The following is a 27,251-nucleotide window of genomic DNA, read 5'->3' as shown; positions in this document are numbered from 1 at the left end:
GTAGTTTATATTTGGAGACATTCCTTTTTCCACTATTACCCTCTTAGCGCTCCGAATCTCCACTTGCATTTTCTACAGAAAGAGTGTTTCAGAACGGCTCAATCAAAACTAAGGTTCAAATCTTTTAGTTGAACAAACAGAACAGAAAGAAGTTTCACACAATTCTTCTGTGTAGTTTTTATTTGTAGACATTCTTTTTCCCAATATAGGCCTCTTAGCGCTCAGAATGTCCAATTGCAGTTTCTACAGAGAGAGTGTTTCAGAACGGCTCAATCAAAAGTAAGGTTCAACTATGTTAATTGAATGCACAGAACAGAAAGAAGTTTCATACAATGCTTCTGTGTAGTTTATATTTGAACATATTCTTTTTTCCACTATTACCCACTTAGCGCTACGAATGTCCACTTGCATTTTCTACAGACAGAGTGTTTCAAAACTGCTCAATCAAATGTATGGTTTAACTCTGTTAGCTGAATGCTCAGATCAGAAAGAAGTTTCACAGAATGCTTCTGTGTAGTTTATATTTGAATATATTCCTTTTTCCACTACTACGCTCTTAGAGCTCCAAATGTCCAGTTGCATTTTCTACAGAAAGAGTGTTCAGATCTGCTCAATCAAAAGTATGGTTTAACTCTGTTAGCTGAATGCACAGATCAGAAAGAAGTTTCACCGAATGATTCTGTGTAGTTTATATTTGAAGACATTCCTTTTTCCACTATTACCATCTTAGCGCTCCGAATCTCCGCTTGCATTTTCTACAAAAAGAGTGTTTCATAACTGCTCAATCAAAAATATGTTTTATTTCTGTTAACTGAATTTACAGATCAGAAATAAGTTTCACAGAATGCATCTGTGTAGTTTTTATTTGAAGATATTCTTTTTCCCAATGTAGGCCTCTTAGCGCTTAGCATGTCCAATTGCAGTTTCTACAGAAAGAGTGTTTCAGAACGGCTCAATCAAAAGTAAGGTTCAACTCTGTTAGTTGAATGCACAGAACAGAAAGAATTTTCACAGAATGCTACTGTGTAGTTTATATTTGAATATATTCCTTTTTCCACTATTACCCTCTTAGCGCTGCGAATGTCCACTTGCATTTTATACAGAAAGAGTGTTCAGAACTGCGCAATCAAAAGTATGGTTTAACTCTGTTAGCTTAATGAACATATCAGAAATAAGTTTCACACAATGCTTCTGTGTAGTTTTTATTTGAAGAAATTATTTTTCCCAATGGAGGCCTCTTAGCGCTCAGAATGTCCAATTGCAGTTTCTACAGAAAGAGTGTTTCAGAAAGGCTCAATCAAAAGTAAGATTCAACTCTGTTAGTTGAATGCACAGAACAGAAAGAAGTTTTATACAATGCTTCTGTGTAGTTTATATTTGAACATATTTTTTTTTCCACTATTACCCACTTAGCGCTACGAATGTCCAGTTGCATTTTCTACAGACAGAGTGTTTCAAAACTGCTCAATCAAAAGTATGGTTGAACTCTGTCAGCTGAATGCTCAGATCAGAAAGAAGTTTCACAGAATGCTTCTGTGTAGTTTATATTTGAATATATTCCTTTTTCCACTACTACTCTCTTAGCGCTCCAAATGTCCAGTTGCATTTTCTACAGAAAGAGTGTTCAGATCTGCTCAATCAAAAGTATGGTTTAACTCTGTTAGCTGAATGCACAGATCAGAAAGAAGTTTCACAGAATGATTCTGTGTAGTTTATATTTGGAGACATTCCTTTTTCCACTATTACCCTCTTAGCGCTCCAAATCTCCACTTGCATTTTCCACAGAAAGAGTGTTTCAGAACGGTTCAATCAAAACTAAGGTTCAACTCTTTTAGTTGAACAAACAGAACAGAAAGAAGTTTCACACAATTCTTCTGTGTAGTTTTTATTTGTAGACATTCTTTTTCCCAATCTAGGCCTCTTAGCGCTCAGAATGTCCAATTGCAGTTTCTACAGAAAGAGTGTTTCAGAACGGCTCAATCAAAAGTAAGGTTCAACTCTGTTAGTTGAATGCACAGAACAGAAAGAAGTTTCATACAATGCTTCTGTGTAGTTTATATTTGAACATATTCTTTTTTCCACTATTACCCACTTGGCGCTACGAATGTCCAGTTGCATTTTCTACAGACAGAGTGTTTCAAAACTGCTCAATCAAAAGTATGGTTTAACTCTGTTAGCTGAATGCTCAGATCAGAAAGAAGTTTCACAGAATGCTTCTGTGTAGTTTATATTTGAATATATTCCTTTTTCCACTACTACTCTCTTAGCGCTCCAAATGTCCAGTTGCATTTTCTACAGAAAGAGTGTTCAGATCTGCTCAATCAAAAGTATGGTTTAACTCTGTTAGCTGAATGCACAGATCAGAAAGAAGTTTCACAAAATGATTCTGTGTAGTTTATATTTGGAGACATTCCTTTTTCCACTATTACCCTCTTAGCGCTCCGAATCTCCACTTGCATTTTCTACAGAAAGAGTGTTTCAGAACGGCTCAATCAAAACTAAGGTTCAACTCTTTTAGTTGAACAAACAGAACAGAAAGAACTTTCACACAATTCTTCTGTGTAGTTTTTATTTGTAGACATTCTTTTTCCCAATATAGGCCTCTTAGCGCTCAGAATGTCCAATTGCAGTTTCTACAGAGAGAGTGTTTCAGAACGGCTCAATCAAAAGTAAGGTTCAACTATGTTAGTTGAATGCACAGAACAGAAAGAAGTTTCATACAATGCTTCTGTGTAGTTTATATTTGAACATATTCTTTTTTCCACTATTACCCACTTAGCGCTACGAATGTCCAGTTGCATTTTCTACAGACAGAGTGTTTCAAAACTGCTCAATCGAAAGTATGGTTTAACTCTGTTAGCTGAATGCTCAGATCAGAAAGAAGTTTCACAGAATGCTTCTGTGTAGTTTATATTTGAATATATTCCTTTTTCCACTACTACACTCTTAGCGCTCCAAATGTCCAGTTGCATTTTCTACAGAAAGAGTGTTCAGATCTGCTCAATCAAAAGTATGGTTTAACTCTGTTAGCTGAATGCACAGATCAGAAAGAAGTTTCACCTAATGATTATGTGTAGTTTATATTTGAAGACATTCCTTTTTCCACTATTACCCTCTTAGCGCTCCGAATCTCCACTTGCATTTTCTACAAAAAGAGTGTTTCATAACTGCTCAATCAAAAATATGTTTTATCTCTGTTAACTGAATTTACAGATCAGAAATAAGTTTCACAGAATGCATCTGTGTAGTGTTTATTTGAGGATATTCTTTTTCGCAATGTAGGCCTCTTAGCGCTTAGCATGTCCAATTGCAGTTTCTACAGAAAGAGTGTTTCAGAACGGCTCAATCAAAAGTAAGGTTCAACTCTGTTAGTTGAATGCACAGAACAGAAAGAATTTTCACAGAATGCTACTGTGTAGTTTATATTTGAATATATTCCTTTTTCCACTATTACTCTCTTAGCGCTGCGAATGTCCACTTGCATTTTCTACAGAAAGAGTGTTCAGAACTGCGCAATCAAAAGTATGGTTTAACTCTGTTAGCTTAATGAACATATCAGAAATAAGTTTCACACAATGCTTCTGTGTAGTTTTTATTTGAAGAAATTATTTTTCCCAATAGAGGCCTCTTAGCGCTCAGAATGTCCAATTGCAGTTTCTACAGAAAGAGTGTTTCAGAAAGGCTCAATCAAAAGTAAGATTCAACTCTGTTAGTTGAATGCACAGAACAGAAAGAAGTTTCATACAATGCTTCTGTGTAGTTTATATTTGAACATATTTTTTTTTCCACTATTACCCACTTAGCGCTACGAATGTCCAGTTGCATTTTCTACAGACAGAGTGTTTCAAAACTGCTCAATCAAAAGTATGGTTGAACTCTGTCAGCTGAATGCTCAGATCAGAAAGAAGTTTCACAGAATGCTTCTGTGTAGTTTATATTTGAATATATTCCTTTTTCCACTACTACTCTCTTAGCGCTCCAAATGTCCAGTTGCATTTTCTACAGAAAGAGTGTTCAGATCTGCTCAATCAAAAGTATGGTTTAACTCTGTTAGCTGAATGCACAGATCAGAAAGAAGTTTCACAGAATGATTCTGTGTAGTTTATATTTGGAGACATTCCTTTTTCCACTATTACCCTCTTAGCGCTCCAAATCTCCACTTGCATTTTCTACAGAAAGAGTGTTTCAGAACGGCTCAATCAAAACTAAGGTTCAACTCTTTTAGTTGAACAAACAGAACAGAAAGAAGTTTCACACAATTCTTCTGTGTAGTTTTTATTTGTAGACATTCTTTTTCCCAATCTAGGCCTCTTAGCGCTCAGAATGTCCAATTGCAGTTTCTACAGAAAGAGTGTTTCAGAACGGCTCAATCAAAAGTAAGGTTCAACTCTGTTAGTTGAATGCACAGAACAGAAAGAAGTTTCATACAATGCTTCTGTGTAGTTTATATTTGAACATATTCTTTTTTCCACTATTACCCACTTGGCGCTACGAATGTCCAGTTGCATTTTCTACAGACAGAGTGTTTCAAAACTGCTCAATCAAAAGTATGGTTTAACTCTGTTAGCTGAATGCTCAGATCAGAAAGAAGTTTCACAGAATGCTTCTGTGTAGTTTATATTTGAATATATTCCTTTTTCCACTACTACTCTCTTAGCGCTCCAAATGTCCAGTTGCATTTTCTACAGAAAGAGTGTTCAGATCTGCTCAATCAAAAGTATGGTTTAACTCTGTTAGCTGAATGCACAGATCAGAAAGAAGTTTCACAGAATGATTCTGTGTAGTTTATATTTGGAGACATTCCTTTTTCCACTATTACCCTCTTAGCGCTCCGAATCTCCACTTGCATTTTCTACAGAAAGAGTGTTTCAGAACGGCTCAATCAAAACTAAGGTTCAACTCTTTTAGTTGAACAAACAGAACAGAAAGAACTTTCACACAATTCTTCTGTGTAGTTTTTATTTGTAGACATTCTTTTTCCCAATATAGGCCTCTTAGCGCTCAGAATGTCCAATTGCAGTTTCTACAGAGAGAGTGTTTCAGAACGGCTCAATCAAAAGTAAGGTTCAACTATGTTAGTTGAATGCACAGAACAGAAAGAAGTTTCATACAATGCTTCTGTGTAGTTTATATTTGAACATATTCTTTTTTCCACTATTACCCACTTAGCGCTACGAATGTCCAGTTGCATTTTCTACAGACAGAGTGTTTCAAAACTGCTCAATCGAAAGTATGGTTTAACTCTGTTAGCTGAATGCTCAGATCAGAAAGAAGTTTCACAGAATGCTTCTGTGTAGTTTATATTTGAATATATTCCTTTTTCCACTACTACACTCTTAGCGCTCCAAATGTCCAGTTGCATTTTCTACAGAAAGAGTGTTCAGATCTGCTCAATCAAAAGTATGGTTTAACTCTGTTAGCTGAATGCACAGATCAGAAAGAAGTTTCACCTAATGATTATGTGTAGTTTATATTTGAAGACATTCCTTTTTCCACTATTACCCTCTTAGCGCTCCGAATCTCCACTTGCATTTTCTACAAAAAGAGTGTTTCATAACTGCTCAATCAAAAATATGTTTTATCTCTGTTAACTGAATTTACAGATCAGAAATAAGTTTCACAGAATGCATCTGTGTAGTTTTAATTTGAAGATATTCTTTTTCGCAATGTAGGCCTCTTAGCGCTTAGCATGTCCAATTGCAGTTTCTACAGAAAGAGTGTTTCAGAACGGCTCAATCAAAAGTAAGGTTCAACTCTGTTAGTTGAATGCACAGAACAGAAAGAATTTTCACAGAATGCTACTGTGTAGTTTATATTTGAATATATTCCTTTTTCCACTATTACCCTCTTAGCGCTGCGAATGTCCACTTGCATTTTCTACAGAAAGAGTGTTCAGAACTGCGCAATCAAAAGTATGGTTTAACTCTGTTAGCTTAATGAACATATCAGAAATAAGTTTCACACAATGCTTCTGTGTAGTTTTTATTTGAAGAAATTATTTTTCCCAATAGAGGCCTCTTAGCGCTCAGAATGTCCAATTGCAGTTTCTACAGAAAGAGTGTTTCAGAAAGGCTCAATCAAAAGTAAGATTCAACTCTGTTAGTTGAATGCACAGAACAGAAAGGAGTTTCATACAATGCTTCTGTGTAGTTTATATTTGAACATATTTTTTTTTCCACTATTACCCACTTAGCGCTACGAATGTCCAGTTGCATTTCCTACAGACAGAGTGTTTCAAAACTGCTCAATCAAAAGTATGGTTGAACTCTGTCGGCTGAATGCTCAGATCAGAAAGAAGTTTCACAGAATGCTTCTGTGTAGTTTATATTTGAATATATTCCTTTTTCCACTACTACTCTCTTAGCGCTCCAAATGTCCAGTTGCATTTTCTACAGAAAGAGTGTTCAGATCTGCTCAATCAAAAGTATGATTTAACACTGTTAGCTGAATGCACAGATCAGAAAGAAGTTTCACAGAATGATTCTGTGTAGTTTATATTTGGCGACATTCCTTTTTCCACTATTACCCTCTTAGCGCTCCAAATCTCCACTTGCATTTTCTACAGAAAGAGTGTTTCAGAACGGCTCAATCAAAACTAAGGTTCAACTCTTTTAGTTGAACAAACAGAACAGAAAGAAGTTTCACACAATTCTTCTGTGTAGTTTTTATTTGTAGACATTCTTTTTCCCAATCTAGGCCTCTTAGCGCTCAGAATGTCCAATTGCAGTTTCTACAGAAAGAGTGTTTCAGAACGGCTCAATCAAAAGTAAGGTTCAACTCTGTTAGTTGAATGCACAGAACAGAAAGAAGTTTCATACAATGCTTCTGTGTAGTTTATATTTGAACGTATTCTTTTTTCCACTATTACCCACTTGGCGCTACGAATGTCCAGTTGCATTTTCTACAGACAGAGTGTTTCAAAACTGCTCAATCAAAAGTATGGTTTAACTCTGTTAGCTGAATGCTCAGATCAGAAAGAAGTTTCACAGAATGCTTCTGTGTAGTTTATATTTGAATATATTCCTTTTTCCACTACTACTCTCTTAGCGCTCCAAATGTCCAGTTGCATGTTCTACAGAAAGAGTGTTCAGATCTGCTCAATCAAAAGTATGGTTTAACTCTGTTAGCTGAATGCACAGATCAGAAAGAAGTTTCACCGAATGATTCTGTGTAGTTTATATTTGAAGACATTCCTTTTTCCACTATTACCCTCTTAGCGCTCCGAATCTCCACTTGCATTTTCTACAAAAAGAGTGTTTCATAACTGCTCAATCAAAAATATGTTTTATCTCTGTTAACTGAATTTACAGATCAGAAATAAGTTTCACAGAATGCATCTGTGTAGTTTTAATTTGAAGATATTCTTTTTCGCAATGTAGGCCTCTTAGCGCTTAGCATGTCCAATTGCAGTTTCTACAGAAAGAGTGTTTCAGAACGGCTCAATCAAAAGTAAGGTTCAACTCTGTTAGTTGAATGCACAGAACAGAAAGAATTTTCACAGAATGCTACTGTGTAGTTTATATTTGAATATATTCCTTTTTCCACTATTACCCTCTTAGCGCTGCGAATGTCCACTTGAATTTTCTACAGAAAGAGTGTTCAGAACTGCGCAATCAAAAGTATGGTTTAACTCTGTTAGCTTAATGAACATATCAGAAATAAGTTTCACACAATGCTTCTGTGTAGTTTTTATTTGAAGAAATTATTTTTCCCAATAGAGGCCTCTTAGCGCTCAGAATGTCCAATTGCAGTATCTACAGAAAGAGTGTTTCAGAAAGGCTCAATCAAAAGTAAGATTCAACTCTGTTAGTTGAATGCACAGAACAGAAAGAAGTTTCATACAATGCTTCTGTGTAGTTTATATTTGAACATATTTTTTTTTCCACTATTACCCACTTAGCGCTACGAATGTCCAGTTGCATTTCCTACAGACAGAGTGTTTCAAAACTGCTCAATCAAAAGTATGGTTGAACTCTGTCAGCTGAATGCTCAGATCAGAAAGAAGTTTCACAGAATGCTTCTGTGTAGTTTATATTTGAATATATTCCTTTTTCCACTACTACTCTCTTAGCGCTGCAAATGTCCAGTTGCATTTTCTACAGAAAGAGTGTTCAGATCTGCTCAATCAAAAGTATGGTTTAACACTGTTAGCTGAATGCACAGATCAGAAAGAAGTTTCACAGAATGATTCTGTGTAGTTTATATTTGGAGACATTCCTTTTTCCACTATTACCCTCTTAGCGCTCCAAATCTCCACTTGCATTTTCTACAGAAAGAGTGTTTCAGAACGGCTCAATCAAAACTAAGGTTCAACTCTTTTAGTTGAACAAACAGAACAGAAAGAAGTTTCACACAATTCTTCTGTGTAGTTTTTATTTGTAGACATTCTTTTTCCCAATCTAGGCCTCTTAGCGCTCAGAATGTCCAATTGCAGTTTCTACAGAAAGAGTGTTTCAGAACGGCTCAATCAAAAGTAAGGTTCAACTCTGTTAGTTGAATGCACAGAACAGAAAGAAGTTTCATACAATGCTTCTGTGTAGTTTATATTTGAACGTATTCTTTTTTCCACTATTACCCACTTGGCGCTACGAATGTCCAGTTGCATTTTCTACAGACAGAGTGTTTCAAAACTGCTCAATCAAAAGTATGGTTTAACTCTGTTAGCTGAATGCTCAGATCAGAAAGAAGTTTCACAGAATGCTTCTGTGTAGTTTATATTTGAATATATTCCTTTTTCTACTACTACTCTCTTAGCGCTCCAAATGTCCAGTTGCATGTTCTACAGAAAGAGTGTTCAGATCTGCTCAATCAAAAGTATGGTTTAACTCTGTTAGCTGAATGCACAGATCAGAAAGAAGTTTCACCGAATGATTCTGTGTAGTTTATATTTGAAGACATTCCTTTTTCCACTATTACCCTCTTAGCGCTCCGAATCTCCACTTGCATTTTCTACAAAAAGAGTGTTTCATAACTGCTCAATCAAAAATATGTTTTATCTCTGTTAACTGAATTTACAGATCAGAAATAAGTTTCACAGAATGCATCTGTGTAGTTTTTATTGGAAGATATTCTTTTTCCCAATGTAGGCCTCTTAGCGCTTAGCATGTCCAATTGCAGTTTCTACAGAAAGAGTGTTTCAGAACGGCTCAATCAAAAGTAAGGTTCAACTCTGTTAGTTGAATGCACAGAACAGTAAGAATTTTCACAGAATGCTACTGTGTAGTTTATATTTGAATATATTCCTTTTTCCACTATTACCCTCTTAGCGCTGCGAATGTCCACTTGCATTTTCTACAGAAAGAGTGTTCAGAACTGCGCAATCAAAAGTATGGTTTAACTCTGTTAGCTTAATGAACATATCAGAAATAAGTTTCACACAATGCTTCTGTGTAGTTTTTATTTGAAGATATTATTTTTCCCAATAGAGGCCTCTTAGCGCTCAGAATGTCCAATTGCAGTTTCTACAGAAAGAGTGTTTCAGAAAGGCTCAATCAAAAGTAAGATTCAACTCTGTTAGTTGAATGCACAGAACAGAAAGTAGTTTCATACAATGCTTCTGTGTAGTTTATATTTGAACGTATTCTTTTTTCCACTATTACCCACTTGGCGCTACGAATGTCCAGTTGCATTTTCTACAGACAGAGTGTTTCAAAACTGCTCAATCAAAAGTATGGTTTAACTCTGTTAGCTGAATGCTCAGATCAGAAAGAAGTTTCACAGAATGCTTCTGTGTAGTTTATATTTGAATATATTCCTTTTTCCACTACTACTCTCTTAGCGCTCCAAATGTCCAGTTGCATTTTCTACAGAAAGAGTGTTCAGATCTGCTCAATCAAAAGTATGGTTTAACTCTGTTAGCTGAATGCACAGATCAGAAAAAAGTTTCACAGAATGATTCTGTGTAGTTTATATTTGGAGACATTCCTTTTTCCACTATTACCCTCTTAGCGCTCCAAATCTCCACTTGCATTTTCTACAGAAAGAGTGTTTCAGAACGGCTCAATCAAAACTAAGGTTCAACTCTTTTAGTTGAACAAACAGAACAGAAAGAAGTTTCACACAATTCTTCTGTGTAGTTTTTATTTGTAGACATTCTTTTTCCCAATCTAGGCCTCTTAGCGCTCAGAATGTCCAATTGCAGTTTCTACAGAAAGAGTGTTTCAGAACGGCTCAATCAAAAGTAAGGTTCAACTCTGTTAGTTGAATGCACAGAACAGAAAGAAGTTTCATACAATGCTTCTGTGTAGTTTATATTTGAACATATTCTTTTTTCCACTATTACCCACTTGGCGCTACGAATGTCCAGTTGCATTTTCTACAGACAGAGTGTTTCAAAACTGCTCAATCAAAAGTATGGTTTAACTCTGTTAGCTGAATGCTCAGATCAGAAAGAAGTTTCACAGAATGCTTCTGTGTAGTTTATATTTGAATATATTCCTTTTTCCACTACTACTCTCTTAGCGCTCCAAATGTCCAGTTGCATGTTCTACACAAAGAGTGTTCAGATCTGCTCAATCAAAATATGGTTTAACTCTGTTAGCTGAATGCACAGATCAGAAAAAAGTTTCACCGAATGTTTCTGTGTAGTTTATATTTGAAGACATTCCTTTTTCCACTATTACCCTCTTAGCGCTCCGAATCTCCACTTGCATTTTCTACAAAAAGAGTGTTTCATAACTGCTCAATCAAAAATATGTTTTATCTCTGTTAACTGAATTTACAGATCAGAAATAAGTTTCACAGAATGCATCTGTGTAGTTTTTATTTGAAGATATTCTTTTTCGCAATGTAGGCCTCTTAGCGCTTAGCATGTCCAATTGCAGTTTCTACAGAAAGAGTGTTTCAGAACGGCTCAATCAAAAGTAAGGTTCAACTCTGTTAGTTGAATGCACAGAACAGAAAGAATTTTCACAGAATGCTACTGTGTAGTTTATATTTGAATATATTCCTTTTTCCACTATTACCCTCTTAGCGCTGCGAATGTCCACTTGCATTTTCTACAGAAAGAGTGTTCAGAACTGCGCAATCAAAAGTATGGTTTAACTCTGTTAGCTTAATGAACATATCAGAAATAAGTTTCACACAATGCTTCTGTGTAGTTTTTATTTGAAGAAATTATTTTTCCCAATAGAGGCCTCTTAGCGCTCAGAATGTCCAATTGCAGTTTCTACAGAAAGAGTGTTTCAGAAAGGCTCAATCAAATGTAAGATTCAACTCTGTTAGTTGAATGCACAGAACAGAAAGAAGTTTCATACAATGCTTCTGTGTAGTTTATATTTGAATATATTTTTTTCCACTATTACCCACTTAGCGCTACGAATGTCCAGTTGCATTTTCTACAGACAGAGTGTTTCAAAACTGCTCAATCAAAAGTATGGTTTAACTCTGTCAGCTGAATTCTCAGATCAGAAAGAAGTTTCACAGAATGCTTCTGTGTAGTTTATATTTGAATATATTCCTTTTTCCACTACTACTCTCTTAGCGCTCCAAATGTCCAGTTGCATTTTCTACAGAAAGAGTGTTCAGATCTGCTCAATCAAAAGTATGGTTTAACTCTGTTAGCTGAATGCACAGATCAGAAAGAAGTTTCACAGAATGATTCTGTGTAGTTTATATTTGGAGACATTCCTTTTTCCACTATTACCCTCTTAGCGCTCCAAATCTCCACTTGCATTTTCTACAGAAAGAGTGTTTCAGAACGGCTCAATCAAAACTAAGGTTCAACTCTTTTAGTTGAACAAACAGAACAGAAAGAAGTTTCACACAATTCTTCTGTGTAGTTTTTATTTGTAGACATTCTTTTTCCCAATATAGGCCTCTTAGCGCTCAGAATGTCCAATTGCAGTTTCTACAGAAGGAGTGTTTCAGAACGGCTCAATCAAAAGTAAGGTTCAACTCTGTTAGTTGAATGCACAGAACAGAAAGAAGTTTCATACAATGCTTCTGTGTAGTTTATATTTGAACGTATTCTTTTTTCCACTATTACCCACTTGGCGCTACGAATGTCCAGTTGCCTTTTCTACAGACAGAGTGTTTCAAAACTGCTCAATCAAAAGTATGGTTTAACTCTGTTAGCTGAATGCTCAGATCAGAAAGAAGTTTCACAGAATGCTTCTGTGTAGTTTATATTTGAATATATTCCTTTTTCCACTACTACTCTCTTAGCGCTCCAAATGTCCAGTTGCATGTTCTACAGAAAGAGTGTTCAGATCTGCTCAATCAAAAGTATGGTTTAACTCTGTTAGCTGAATGCACAGATCAGAAAGAAGTTTCACCGAATGATTCTGTGTAGTTTATATTTGAAGACATTCCTTTTTCCACTATTACCCTCTTAGCGCTCCGAATCTCCACTTGCATTTTCTACAAAAAGAGTGTTTCATAACTGCTCAATCAAAAATATGTTTTATCTCTGTTAACTGAATTTACAGATCATAAATAAGTTTCACAGAATGCATCTGTGTAGTTTTTATTGGAAGATATTCTTTTTCCCAATGTAGGCCTCTTAGCGCTTAGCATGTCCAATTGCAGTTTCTACAGAAAGAGTGTTTCAGAACGGCTCAATCAAAAGTAAGGTTCAACTCTGTTAGTTGAATGCACAGAACAGAAAGAATTTTCACAGAATGCTACTGTGTAGTTTATATTTGAATATATTCCTTTTTACACTATTACCCTCTTAGCGCTGCGAATGTCCACTTGCATTTTCTACAGAAAGAGTGTTCAGAACTGCCCAATCAAAAGTATGGTTTAACTCTGTTAGCTTAATGAACATATCAGAAATAAGTTTCACACAATGCTTCTGTGTAGTTTTTATTTGAAGATATTATTTTTCCCAATAGAGGCCTCTTAGCGCTCAGAATGTCCAATTGCAGTTTCTACAGAAAGAGTGTTTCAGAAAGGCTCAATCAAAGTAAGATTCAACTCTGTTAGTTGAATGCACAGAACAGAAAGAAGTTTCATACAATGCTTCTGTGTAGTTTATATTTGAACATATTTTTTTTTCCACTATTACCCACTTAGCGCTACGAATGTCCAGTTGCATTTTCTACAGACAGAGTGTTTCAAAACTGCTCAATCAAAAGTATGGTTGAACTCTGTCAGCTGAATGCTCAGATCAGAAAGAAGTTTCACAGAATGCTTCTGTGTAGTTTATATTTGAATATATTCCTTTTTCCACTACTACTCTCTTAGCGCTCCAAATGTCCAGTTGCATTTTCTACAGAAAGAGTGTTCAGATCTGCTCAATCAAAAGTATGGTTTAACTCTGTTAGCTGAATGCACAGATCAGAAAGAAGTTTCACAGAATGATTCTGTGTAGTTTATATTTGGAGACATTCCTTTTTCCACTATTACCCTCTTAGCGCTCCAAATCTCCACTTGCATTTTCTACAGAAAGAGTGTTTCAGAACGGCTCAATCAAAACTAAGGTTCAACTCTTTTAGTTGAACAAACAGAACAGAAAGAAGTTTCACACAATTCTTCTGTGTAGTTTTTATTTGTAGATATTCTTTTTCCCAATATAGGCCTCTTAGCGCTCAGAATGTCCAATTGCAGTTTCTACAGAAAGAGTGTTTCAGAACGGCTCAATCAAAAGTAAGGTTCAACTCTGTTAGTTGAATGCACAGAACAGAAAGAAGTTTCATACAATGCTTCTGTGTAGTTTATATTTGAACGTATTCTTTTTTCCACTATTACCCACTTGGCGCTACGAATGTCCAGTTGCATTTTCTACAGACAGAGTGTTTCAAAACTGCTCAATCAAAAGTATGGTTTAACTCTGTTAGCTGAATGCTCAGATCAGAAAGAAGTTTCACAGAATGCTTCTGTGTAGTTTATATTTGAATATATTCCTTTTTCCACTACTACTCTCTTAGCGCTCCAAATGTCCAGTTGCATGTTCTACAGAAAGAGTGTTCAGATCTGCTCAATCAAAAGTATGGTTTAACTCTGTTAGCTGAATGCACAGATCAGAAAGAAGTTTCACCGAATGATTCTGTGTAGTTTATATTTGAAGACATTCCTTTTTCCACTATTACCCTCTTAGCGCTCCGAATCTCCACTTGCATTTTCTACAAAAAGAGTGTTTCATAACTGCTCAATCAAAAATATGTTTTATCTCTGTTAACTGAATTTACAGATCAGAAATAAGTTTCACAGAATGCATCTGTGTAGTTTTTATTGGAAGATATTCTTTTTCCCAATGTAGGCCTCTTAGCGCTTAGCATGTCCAATTGCAGTTTCTACAGAAAGAGTGTTTCAGAACGGCTCAATCAAAAGTAAGGTTCAACTCTGTTAGTTGAATGCACAGAACAGAAAGAATTTTCACAGAATGCTACTGTGTAGTTTATATTTGAATATATTCCTTTTTCCACTATTACCCTCTTAGCGCTGCGAATGTCCACTTGCATTTTCTACAGAAAGAGTGTTCAGAACTGCGCAATCAAAAGTATGGTTTAACTCTGTTAGCTTAATGAACATATCAGAAATAAGTTTCACACAATGCTTCTGTGTAGTTTTTATTTGAAGATATTATTTTTCCCAATAGAGGCCTCTTAGCGCTCAGAATGTCCAATTGCAGTTTCTACAGAAAGAGTGTTTCAGAAAGGCTCAATCAAAAGTAAGATTCAACTCTGTTAGTTGAATGCACAGAACAGAAAGAAGTTTCATACAATGCTTCTGTGTAGTTTATATTTGAACATATTTTTTTTTCCACTATTACCCACTTAGCGCTACGAATGTCCAGTTGCATTTTCTACAGACAGAGTGTTTCAAAACTGCTCAATCAAAAGTATGGTTGAACTCTGTCAGCTGAATGCTCAGATCAGAAAGAAGTTTCACAGAATGCTTCTGTGTAGTTTATATTTGAATATATTCCTTTTTCCACTACTACTCTCTTAGCGCTCCAAATGTCCAGTTGCATTTTCTACAGAAAGAGTGTTCAGATCTGCTCAATCAAAAGTATGGTTTAACTCTGTTAGCTGAATGCACAGATCAGAAAGAAGTTTCACAGAATGATTCTGTGTAGTTTATATTTGGAGACATTCCTTTTTCCACTATTACCCTCTTAGCGCTCCAAATCTCCACTTGCATTTTCTACAGAAAGAGTGTTTCAGAACGGCTCAATCAAAACTAAGGTTCAACTCTTTTAGTTGAACAAACAGAACAGAAAGAAGTTTCACACAATTCTTCTGTGTAGTTTTTATTTGTAGACATTCTTTTTCCCAATCTAGGCCTCTTAGCGCTCAGAATGTCCAATTGCAGTTTCTACAGAAAGAGTGTTTCAGAACGGCTCAATCAAAAGTAAGGTTCAACTCTGTTAGTTGAATGCACAGAACAGAAAGAAGTTTCATACAATGCTTCTGTGTAGTTTATATTTGAACATATTCTTTTTTCCACTATTACCCACTTGGCGCTACGAATGTCCAGTTGCATTTTCTACAGACAGAGTGTTTCCAAACTGCTCAATCAAAAGTATGGTTTAAATCTGTTAGCTGAATGCTCAGATCAGAAAGAAGTTTCACAGAATGCTTCTGTGTAGTTTATATTTGAATATATTCCTTTTTCCACTACTACTCTCTTAGCGCTCCAAATGTCCAGTTGCATGTTCTACAGAAAGAGTGTTCAGATCTGCTCAATCAAAAGTATGGTTTAACTCTGTTAGCTGAATGCACAGATCAGAAAAATGTTTCAGCGAATGTTTCTGTGTAGTTTATATTTGAAGACATTCCTTTTTCCACTATTACCCTCTTAGCGCTCCGAATCTCCACTTGCATTTTCTACAAAAAGAGTGTTTCATAACTGCTCAATCAAAAATATGTTTTATCTCTGTTAACTGAATTTACAGATCAGAAATAAGTTTCACAGAATGCATCTGTGTAGTTTTTATTGGAAGATATTCTTTTTCGCAATGTAGGCCTCTTAGCGCTTAGCATGTCCAATTGCAGTTTCTACAGAAAGAGTGTTTCAGAACGGCTCAATCAAAAGTAAGGTTCAACTCTGTTAGTTGAATGCACAGAACAGAAAGAATTTTCACAGAATGCTACTGTGTAGTTTATATTTGAATATATTCCTTTTTCCACTATTACCCTCTTAGCGCTGCGAATGTCCACTTGCATTTTCTACAGAAAGAGTGTTCAGAACTGCGCAATCAAAAGTATGGTTTAACTCTGTTAGCTTAATGAACATATCAGAAATAAGTTTCACACAATGCTTCTGTGTAGTTTTTATTTGAAGAAATTATTTATCCCAATAGAGGCCTCTTAGCGCTCAGAATGTCCAATTGCAGTTTCTACAGAAAGAGTGTTTCAGAAAGGCTCAATCAAATGTAAGATTCAACTCTGTTAGTTGAATGCACAGAACAGAAAGAAGTTTCATACAATGCTTCTGTGTAGTTTATATTTGAACATATTTTTTTTTCCACTATTACCCACTTAGCGCTACGAATGTCCAGTTGCATTTTCTACAGACAGAGTGTTTCAAAACTGCTCAATCAAAAGTATGGTTTAACTCTGTCAGCTGAATTCTCAGATCAGAAAGAAGTTTCACAGAATGCTTCTGTGTAGTTTATATTTGAATATATTACTTTTTCCACTACTACTCTCTTAGCGCTCCAAATGTCCAGTTGCATTTTCTACAGAAAGAGTGTTCAGATCTGCTCAATCAAAAGTATGGTTTAACTCTGTTAGCTGAATGCACAGATCAGAAAGAAGTTTCACAGAATGATTCTGTGTAGTTTATATTTGGAGACATTCCTTTTTCCACTATTACCCTCTTAGCGCTCCAAATCTCCACTTGCATTTTCTACAGAAAGAGTGTTTCAGAACGGCTCAATCAAAACTAAGGTTCAACTCTTTTAGTTGAACAAACAGAACAGAAAGAAGTTTCACACAATTCTTCTGTGTAGTTTTTATTTGTAGACATTCTTTTTCCCAATATAGGCCTCTTAGCGCTCAGAATGTCCAATTGCAGTTTCTACAGAAAGAGTGTTTCAGAACGGCTCAATCAAAAGTAAGGTTCAACTCTGTTAGTTGAATGCACAGAACAGAAAGAAGTTTCATACAATGCTTCTGTGTAGTTTATATTTGAACGTATTCTTTTTTCCACTATTACCCACTTGGCGCTACGAATGTACAGTTGCATTTTCTACAGACAGAGTGTTTCAAAACTGCTCAATCAAAAGTATGGTTTAACTCTGTTAGCTGAATGCTCAGATCAGAAAGAAGTTTCACAGAATGCTTCTGTGTAGTTTATATTTGAATATATTCCTTTTTCCACTACTACTCCCTTAGCGCTCCAAATGTCCAGTTGCATGTTCTACAGAAAGAGTGTTCAGATCTGCTCAATCAAAAGTATGGTTTAACTCTGTTAGCTGAATGCACAGATCAGAAAGAAGTTTCACCGAATGATTCTGTGTAGTTTATATTTGAAGACATTCCTTTTTCCACTATTACCCTCTTAGCGCTCCGAATCTCCACTTGCATTTTCTACAAAAAGACTGTTTCATAACTGCTCAATCAAAAATATGTTTTATCTCTGTTAACTGAATTTACAGATCAGAAATAAGTTTCACAGAATGCATCTGTGTAGTTTTTATTGGAAGATATTCTTTTTCCCAATGTAGGCCTCTTAGCGCTTAGCATGTCCAATTGCAGTTTCTACAGAAAGAGTGTTTCAGAACGGCTCAATCAAAAGTAAGGTTCAACTCTGTTAGTTGAATGCACAGAACAGAAAGAATTTTCACAGAATGCTACTGTGTAGTTTATATTTGAATATATTCCTTTTTCCACTATTACCCTCTTAGCGCTGCGAATGTCCACTTGCATTTTCTACAGAAAGAGTGTTCAGAACTGCGCAATCAAAAGTATGGTTTAACTCTGTTAGCTTAATGAACATATCAGAAATAAGTTTCACACAATGCTTCTGTGTAGTTTTTATTTGAAGATATTATTTTTCCCAATAGAGGCCTCTTAGCGCTCAGAATGTCCAACTGCAGTTTCTACAGAAAGAGTGTTTCAGAAAGGCTCAATCAAAAGTAAGATTCAACTCTGTTAGTTGAATGCACAGAACAGAAAGAAGTTTCATACAATGCTTCTGTGTAGTTTGTATTTGAACGTATTCTTTTTTCCACTATTACCCACTTGGCGCTACGAATGTCCAGTTGCATTTTCTACAGACAGAGTGTTTCAAAACTGCTCAATCAAAAGTATGGTTTAACTCTGTTAGCTGAATGCTCAGATCAGAAAGAAGTTTCACAGAATGCTTCTGTGTAGTTTATATTTGAATATATTCCTTTTTCCACTACTACTCTCTTAGCGCTCCAAATGTCCAGTTGCATTTTCTACAGACAGAGTGTTTCAAAACTGCTCAATCAAAAGTATGGTTTAACTCTGTTAGCTGAATGCTCAGATCAGAAAGAAGTTTCACAGAATGCTTCTGTGTAGTTTATATTTGAATATATTCCTTTTTCCACTACTACTCTCTTAGCGCTCCAAATGTCCAGTTGCATGTTCTACAGAAAGAGTGTTCAGATCTGCTCAATCAAAAGTATGGTTTAACTCTGTTAGCTGAATGCACAGATCAGAAAGAAGTTTCACCGAATGATTCTGTGTAGTTTATATTTGAAGACATTCCTTTTTCCACTATTACCCTCTTAGCGCTCCGAATCTCCACTTGCATTTTCTACAAAAAGAGTGTTTCATAACTGCTCAATCAAAAATATGTTTTATCTCTGTTAACTGAATTTACAGATCAGAAATAAGTTTCACAGAATGCATCTGTGTAGTTTTTATTGGAAGATATTCTTTTTCCCAATGTAGGCCTCTTAGCGCTTAGCATGTCCAATTGCAGTTTCTACAGAAAGAGTGTTTCAGAACGGCTCAATCAAAAGTAAGGTTCAACTCTGTTAGTTGAATGCACAGAACAGAAAGAATTTTCACAGAATGCTACTGTGTAGTTTATATTTGAATATATTCCTTTTTCCACTATTACCCTCTTAGCGCTGCGAATGTCCACTTGCATTTTCTACAGAAAGAGTGTTCAGAACTGCGCAATCAAAAGTATGGTTTAACTCTGTTAGCTTAATGAACATATCAGAAATAAGTTTCACACAATGCTTCTGTGTAGTTTTTATTTGAAGATATTATTTTTCCCAATAGAGGCCTCTTAGCGCTCAGAATGTCCAATTGCAGTTTCTACAGAAAGAGTGTTTCAGAAAGGCTCAATCAAAAGTAAGATTCAACTCTGTTAGTTGAATGCACAGAACAGAAAGAAGTTTCATACAATGCTTCTGTGTAGTTTATATTTGAACATATTTTTTTTTCCACTATTACCCACTTAGCGCTACGAATGTCCAGTTGCATTTTCTACAGACAGAGTGTTTCAAAACTGCTCAATCAAAAGTATGGTTGAACTCTGTCAGCTGAATGCTCAGATTAGAAAGAAGTTTCACAGAATGCTTCTGTGTAGTTTATATTTGAATATATTCCTTTTTCCACTACTACTCTCTTAGCGCTCCAAATGTCCAGTTGCATTTTCTACAGAAAGAGTGTTCAGATCTGCTCAATCAAAAGTATGGTTTAACTCTGTTAGCTGAATGCACAGATCAGAAAGAAGTTTCACAGAATGATTCTGTGTAGTTTATATTTGGAGACATTCTTTTTTCCACTATTACCCTCTTAGCGCTCCAAATCTCCACTTGCATTTTCTACAGAAAGAGTGTTTCAGAACGGCTCAATCAAAACTAAGGTTCAACTCTTTTAGTTGAACAAACAGAACAGAAAGAAGTTTCAAACAATTCTTCTGTGTAGTTTTTATTTGTAGACATTCTTTTTCCCAATCTAGGCCGCTTAGCGCTCAGAATGTCCAATTGCAGTTTCTACAGAAAGAGTGTTTCAGAACGGCTCAATCAAAAGTAAGGTTCAACTCTGTTAGTTGAATGCACAGAACAGAAAGAAGTTTCATACAATGCTTCTGTGTAGTTTATATTTGAACATATTCTTTTTTCCACTATTACCCACTTGGCGCTACGAATGTCCAGTTGCATTTTCTACAGACAGAGTGTTTCAAAACTGCTCAATCAAAAGTATGGTTTAACTCTGTTAGCTGAATGCTCAGATCAGAAAGAAGTTTCACAGAATGCTTCTGTGTAGTTTATATTTGAATATATTCCTTTTTCCACTACTACTCTCTTAGCGCTCCAAATGTCCAGTTGCATGTTCTACAGAAAGAGTGTTCAGATCTGCTCAATCAAAGTATGGTTTAACTCTGTTAGCTGAATGCACAGATCAGAAAAATGTTTCACCGAATGTTTCTGTGTAGTTTATATTTGACGACATTCCTTTTTCCACTATTACCCTCTTAGCGCTCCGAATCTCCACTTGCATTTTCTACAAAAAGAGTGTTTCATAACTGCTCAATCAAAAATATGTTTTATCTCTGTTAACTGAATTTACAGATCAGAAATAAGTTTCACAGAATGCATCTGTGTAGTTTTTATTTGAAGATATTCTTTTTCGCAATGTAGGCCTCTTAGCGCTTAGCATGTCCAATTGCAGTTTCTACAGAAAGAGTGTTTCAGAACGGCTCAATCAAAAGTAAGGTTCAACTCTGTTAGTTGAATGCACAGAACAGAAAGAATTTTCACAGAATGCTACTGTGTAGTTTATATTTGAATATATTCCTTTTTCCCCTATTACCCTCTTAGCGCTGCGAATGTCCACTTGCATTTTCTACAGAAAGAGTGTTCAGAACTGCGCAATCAAAAGTATGGTTTAACTCTGTTAGCTTAATGAACATATCAGAAATAAGTTTCACACAATGCTTCTGTGTAGTTTTTATTTGAAGAAATTATTTTTCCCAATAGAGGCCTCTTAGCGCTCAGAATGTCCAATTGCAGTTTCTACAGAAAGAGTGTTTCAGAAAGGCTCAATCAAATGTAAGATTCAACTCTGTTAGTTGAATGCACAGAACAGAAAGAAGTTTCATACAATGCTTCTGTGTAGTTTATATTTGAACATATTTTTTTTTCCACTATTACCCACTTAGCGCTACGAATGTCCAGTTGCATTTTCTACAGACAGAGTGTTTCAAAACTGCTCAATCAAAAGTATGGTTTAACTCTGTCAGCTGAATTCTCAGATCAGAAAGAAGTTTCACAGAATGCTTCTGTGTAGTTTATATTTGAATATATTCCTTTTTCCACTACTACTCTCTTAGCGCTCCAAATGTCCAGTTGCATTTTCTACAGAAAGAGTGTTCAGATCTGCTCAATCAAAAGTATGGTTTAACTCTGTTAGCTGAATGCACAGATCAGAAAGAAGTTTCACAGAATGATTCTGTGTAGTTTATATTTGGAGACATTCCTTTTTCCACTATTACCCTCTTAGCGCTCCAAATCTCCACTTGCATTTTCTACAGAAAGAGTGTTTCAGAACGGCTCAATCAAAACTAAGGTTCAACTCTTTTAGTTGAACAAACAGAACAGAAAGAAGTTTCACACAATTCTTCTGTGTAGTTTTTATTTGTAGACATTCTTTTTCCCAATATAGGCCTCTTAGCGCTCAGAATGTCCAATTGCAGTTTCTACAGAAAGAGTGTTTCAGAACGGCTCAATCAAAAGTAAGGTTCAACTCTGTTAGTTGAATGCACAGAACAGAAAGAAGTTTCATACAATGCTTCTGTGTAGTTTATATTTGAACGTATTCTTTTTTCCACTATTACCCACTTGGCGCTACGAATGTCCAGTTGCATTTTCTACAGACAGAGTGTTTCAAAACTGCTCAATCAAAAGTATGGTTTAACTCTGTTAGCTGAATGCTCAGATGAGAAAGTAGTTTCACAGAATGCTTCTGTGTAGTTTATATTTGAATATATTCCTTTTTCCACTACTACTCTCTTAGCGCTCCAAATGTCCAGTTGCATGTTCTACAGAAAGAGTGTTCAGATCTGCTCAATCAAAAGTATGGTTTAACTCTGTTAGCTGAATGCACAGATCAGAAAGAAGTTTCACCGAATGATTCTGTGTAGTTTATATTTGAAGACATTCCTTTTTCCACTATTACCCTCTTAGCGCTCCGAATCTCCACTTGCATTTTCTACAAAAAGAGTGTTTCATAACTGCTCAATCAAAAATATGTTTTATCTCTGTTAACTGAATTTACAGATCAGAAATACGTTTCACAGAATGCATCTGTGTAGTTTTTATTGGAAGATATTCTTTTTCCCAATGTAGGCCTCTTAGCGCTTAGCATGTCCAATTGCAGTTTCTACAGAAAGAGTGTTTCAGAACGGCTCAATCAAAAGTAAGGTTCAACTCTGTTAGTTGAATGCACAGAACAGAAAGAATTTTCACAGAATGCTACTGTGTAGTTTATATTTGAATATATTCCTTTTTCCACTATTACCCTCTTAGCGCTGCGAATGTCCACTTGCATTTTCTACAGAAAGAGTGTTCAGAACTGCGCAATCAAAAGTATGGTTTAACTCTGTTAGCTTAATGAACATATCAGAAATAAGTTTCACACAATGCTTCTGTGTAGTTTTTATTTGAAGATATTATTTTTCCCAATAGAGGCCTCTTAGCGCTCAGAATGTCCAATTGCAGTTTCTACAGAAAGAGTTTTTCAGAAAGGCTCAATCAAAAGTAAGATTCAACTCTGTTAGTTGAATGCACAGAACAGAAAGAAGTTTCATACAATGCTTCTGTGTAGTTTATATTTGAACATATTTTTTTTTCCACTATTACCCACTTAGCGCTACGAATGTCCAGTTGCATTTTCTACAGACAGAGTGTTTCAAAACTGCTCAATCAAAAGTATGGTTGAACTCTGTCAGCTGAATGCTCAGATCAGAAAGAAGTTTCACAGAATGCTTCTGTGTAGTTTATATTTGAATATATTCCTTTTTCCACTACTACTCTCTTAGCGCTCCAAATGTCCAGTTGCATTTTCTACAGAAAGAGTGTTCAGATCTGCTCAATCAAAAGTATGGTTTAACTCTGTTAGCTGAATGCACAGATCAGAAAGAAGTTTCACAGAATGATTCTGTGTAGTTTATATTTGGAGACATTCCTTTTTCCACTATTACCCTCTTAGCGCTCCAAATCTCCACTTGCATTTTCTACAGAAAGAGTGTTTCAGAACGGCTCAATCAAAACTAAGGTTCAACTCTTTTAGTTGAACAAACAGAACAGAAAGAAGTTTCACACAATTCTTCTGTGTAGTTTTTATTTGTAGACATTCTTTTTCCCAATCTAGGCCTCTTAGCGCTCAGAATGTCCAATTGCAGTTTCTACAGAAAGAGTGTTTCAGAACGGCTCAATCAAAAGTAAGGTTCAACTCTGTTAGTTGAATGCACAGAACAGAAAGAAGTTTCATACAATGCTTCTGTGTAGTTTATATTTGAACATATTCTTTTTTCCACTATTACCCACTTGGCGCTACGAATGTCCAGTTGCATTTTCTACAGACAGAGTGTTTCAAAACTGCTCAATCAAAAGTATGGTTTAACTCTGTTAGCTGAATGCTCAGATCAGAAAGAAGTTTCACAGAATGCTTCTGTGTAGTTTATATTTGAATATATTCCTTTTTCCACTACTACTCTCTTAGCGCTCCAAATGTCCAGTTGCATGTTCTACAGAAAGAGTGTTCAGATCTGCTCAATCAAAAGTATGGTTTAACTCTGTTAGCTGAATGCACAGATCAGAAAAAAGTTTCACCGAATGTTTCTGTGTAGTTTATATTTGAAGACATTACTTTTTCCACTATTACCCTCTTAGCGCTCCGAATCTCCACTTGCATTTTCTACAAAAAGAGTGTTTCATGACTGCTCAATCAAAAATATGTTTTATCTCTGTTAACTGAATTTACAGATCAGAAATAAGTTTCACAGAATGCATCTGTGTAGTTTTTATTTGAAGATATTCTTTTTCGCAATGTAGGCCTCTTAGCGCTTAGCATGTCCAATTGCAGTTTCTACAGAAAGAGTGTTTCAGAACGGCTCAATCAAAAGTAAGGTTCAACTCTGTTAGTTGAATGCACAGAACAGAAAGAATTTTCACAGAATGCTACTGTGTAGTTTATATTTGAATATATTCCTTTTTCCACTATTACCCTCTTAGCGCTGCGAATGTCCACTTGCATTTTCTACAGAAAGAGTGTTCAGAACTGCGCAATCAAAAGTATGGTTTAACTCTGTTAGCTTAATGAACATATCAGAAATAAGTTTCACACAATGCTTCTGTGTAGTTTTTATTTGAAGAAATTATTTTTCCCAATAGAGGCCTCTTAGCGCTCAGAATGTCCAATTGCAGTTTCTACAGAAAGAGTGTTTCAGAAAGGCTCAATCAAATGTAAGATTCAACTCTGTTAGTTGAATGCACAGAACAGAAAGAAGTTTCATACAATGCTTCTGTGTAGTTTATATTTGAACATATTTTTTTTTCCACTATTACCCACTTAGCGCTACGAATGTCCAGTTGCATTTTCTACAGACAGAGTGTTTCAAAACTGCTCAATCAAAAGTATGGTTTAACTCTGTCAGCTGAATTCTCAGATCAGAAAGAAGTTTCACAGAATGCTTCTGTGTAGTTTATATTTGAATATATTCCTTTTTCCACTACTACTCTCTTAGCGCTCCAAATGTCCAGTTGCATTTTCTACAGAAAGAGTGTTCAGATCTGCTCAATCAAAAGTATGGTTTAACTCTGTTAGCTGAATGCACAGATCAGAAAGAAGTTTCACAGAATGATTCTGTGTAGTTTATATTTGGAGACATTCCTTTTTCCACTATTACCCTCTTAGCGCTCCAAATCTCCACTTGCATTTTCTACAGAAAGAGAGTTTCAGAACGGCTCAATCACAACTAAGGTTCAACTCTTTTAGTTGAACAAACAGAACAGAAAGGAGTTTCACACAATTCTTCTGTGTAGTTTTTATTTGTAGACATTCTTTTTCCCAATATAGGCCTCTTAGCGCTCAGAATGTCCAATTGCAGTTTCTACAGAAAGAGTGTTTCAGAACGGCTCAATCAAAAGTAAGGTTCAACTCTGTTAGTTGAATGCACAGAACAGAAAGAAGTTTCATACAATGCTTCTGTGTAGTTTATATTTGAACGTATTCTTTTTTCCACTATTACCCACTTGGCGCTACGAATGTCCATTTGCATTTTCTACATACAGAGTGTTTCAAAACTGCTCAATCAAAAGTATGGTTTAACTCTGTTAGCTGAATGCTCAGATCAGAAAGAAGTTTCACAGAATGCTTCTGTGTAGTTTATATTTGAATATATTCCTTTTTCCACTACTACTCTCTTAGCGCTCCAAATGTCCAGTTGCATGTTCTACAGAAAGAGTGTTCAGATCTGCTCAATCAAAAGTATGGTTTAACTCTGTTAGCTGAATGCACAGATCAGAAAGAAATTTCACCGAATGATTCTGTGTAGTTTATATTTGAAGACATTCCTTTTTCCACTATTACCCTCTTAGCGCTCCGAATCTCCACTTGCATTTTCTACAAAAAGAGTGTTTCATAACTGCTCAATCCAAAATATGTTTTATCTCTGTTAACTGAATTTACAGATCAGAAATAAGTTTCACAGAATGCATCTGTGTAGTTTTTATTGGAAGATATTATTTTTCCCAATGTAGGCCTCTTAGCGCTTAGCATGTCCAATTGCAGTTTCTACAGAAAGAGTGTTTCAGAACGGCTCAATCAAAAGTAAGGTTCAACTCTGTTAGTTGAATGCACAGAACAGAAAGAATTTTCACAGAATGCTACTGTGTAGTTTATATTTGAATATATTCCTTTTTCCACTATTACCCTCTTAGCGCTGCGAATGTCCACTTGCATTTTCTACAGAAAGAGTGTTCAGAACTGCGCAATCAAAAGTATGGTTTAACTCTGTTAGCTTAATGAACATATCAGAAATAAGTTTCACACAATGCTTCTGTGTAGTTTTTATTTGAAGATATTATTTTTCCCAATAGAGGCCTCTTAGCGCTCAGAATGTCCAATTGCAGTTTCTACAGAAAGAGTGTTTCAGAAAGGCTCAATCAAAAGTAAGATTCAACTCTGTTAGTTGAATGCACAGAACAGAAAGAAGTTTCATACAATGCTTCTGTGTAGTTTATATTTGAACGTATTCTTTTTTCCACTATTACCCACTTGGCGCTACGAATGTCCAGTTGCATTTTCTACAGACAGAGTGTTTCAAAACTGCTCAATCAAAAGTATGGTTTAACTCTGTTAGCTGAATGCTCAGATCAGAAAGAAGTTTCACAGAATGCTTCTGTGTAGTTTATATTTGAATATATTACTTTTTCCACTACTACTCTCTTAGCGCTCAAAATGTCCAGTTGCATGTTCTACAGAAAGAGTGTTCAGATCTGCTCAATCAAAAGTATGGTTTAACTCTGTTAGCTGAATGCACAGATCAGAAAGAAGTTTCACCGAATGATTCTGTGTAGTTTATATTTGAAGACATTCCTTTTTCCACTATTACCCTCTTAGCGCTCCGAATCTCCACTTGCATTTTCTACAAAAAGAGTGTTTCATAACTGCTCAATCAAAAATATGTTTTATCTCTGTTAACTGAATTTACAGATCAGAAATAAGTTTCACAGAATGCATCTGTGTAGTTTTTATTGGAAGATATTCTTTTTCCCAATGTAGGCCTCTTAGCGCTTAGCATGTCCAATTGCAGTTTCTACAGAAAGAGTGTTTCAGAACGGCTCAATCAAAAGTAAGGTTCAACTCTGTTAGTTGAATGCACAGAACAGAAAGAATTTTCACAGAATGCTACTGTGTAGTTTATATTTGAATATATTCCTTTTTCCACTATTACCCTCTTAGCGCTGCGAATGTCCACTTGCATTTTCTACAGAAAGAGTGTTCAGAACTGCGCAATCAAAAGTATGGTTTAACTCTGTTAGCTTAATGAACATATCAGAAATAAGTTTCACACAATGCTTCTGTGTAGTTTTTATTTGAAGATATTATTTTTCCCAACAGAGGCCTCTTAGCGCTCAGAATGTCCAATTGCAGTTTCTACAGAAATAGTGTTTCAGAAAGGCTCAATAAAAAGTAAGATTCAACTCTGTTAGTTGAATGCACAGAACAGAAAGAAGTTTCATACAATGCTTCTGTGTAGTTTATATTTGAACATATTTTTTTTTCCACTATTACCCACTTAGCGCTACGAATGTCCAGTTGCATTTTCTACAGACAGAGTGTTTCAAAACTGCTCAATCAAAAGTATGG

Source organism: Symphalangus syndactylus, chromosome 11, assembly GCF_028878055.3.
Source record: "Symphalangus syndactylus isolate Jambi chromosome 11, NHGRI_mSymSyn1-v2.1_pri, whole genome shotgun sequence".
Classification (NCBI taxonomy): domain Eukaryota; kingdom Metazoa; phylum Chordata; class Mammalia; order Primates; family Hylobatidae; genus Symphalangus; species Symphalangus syndactylus.
This window is presented reverse-complemented; position numbering follows the sequence as displayed.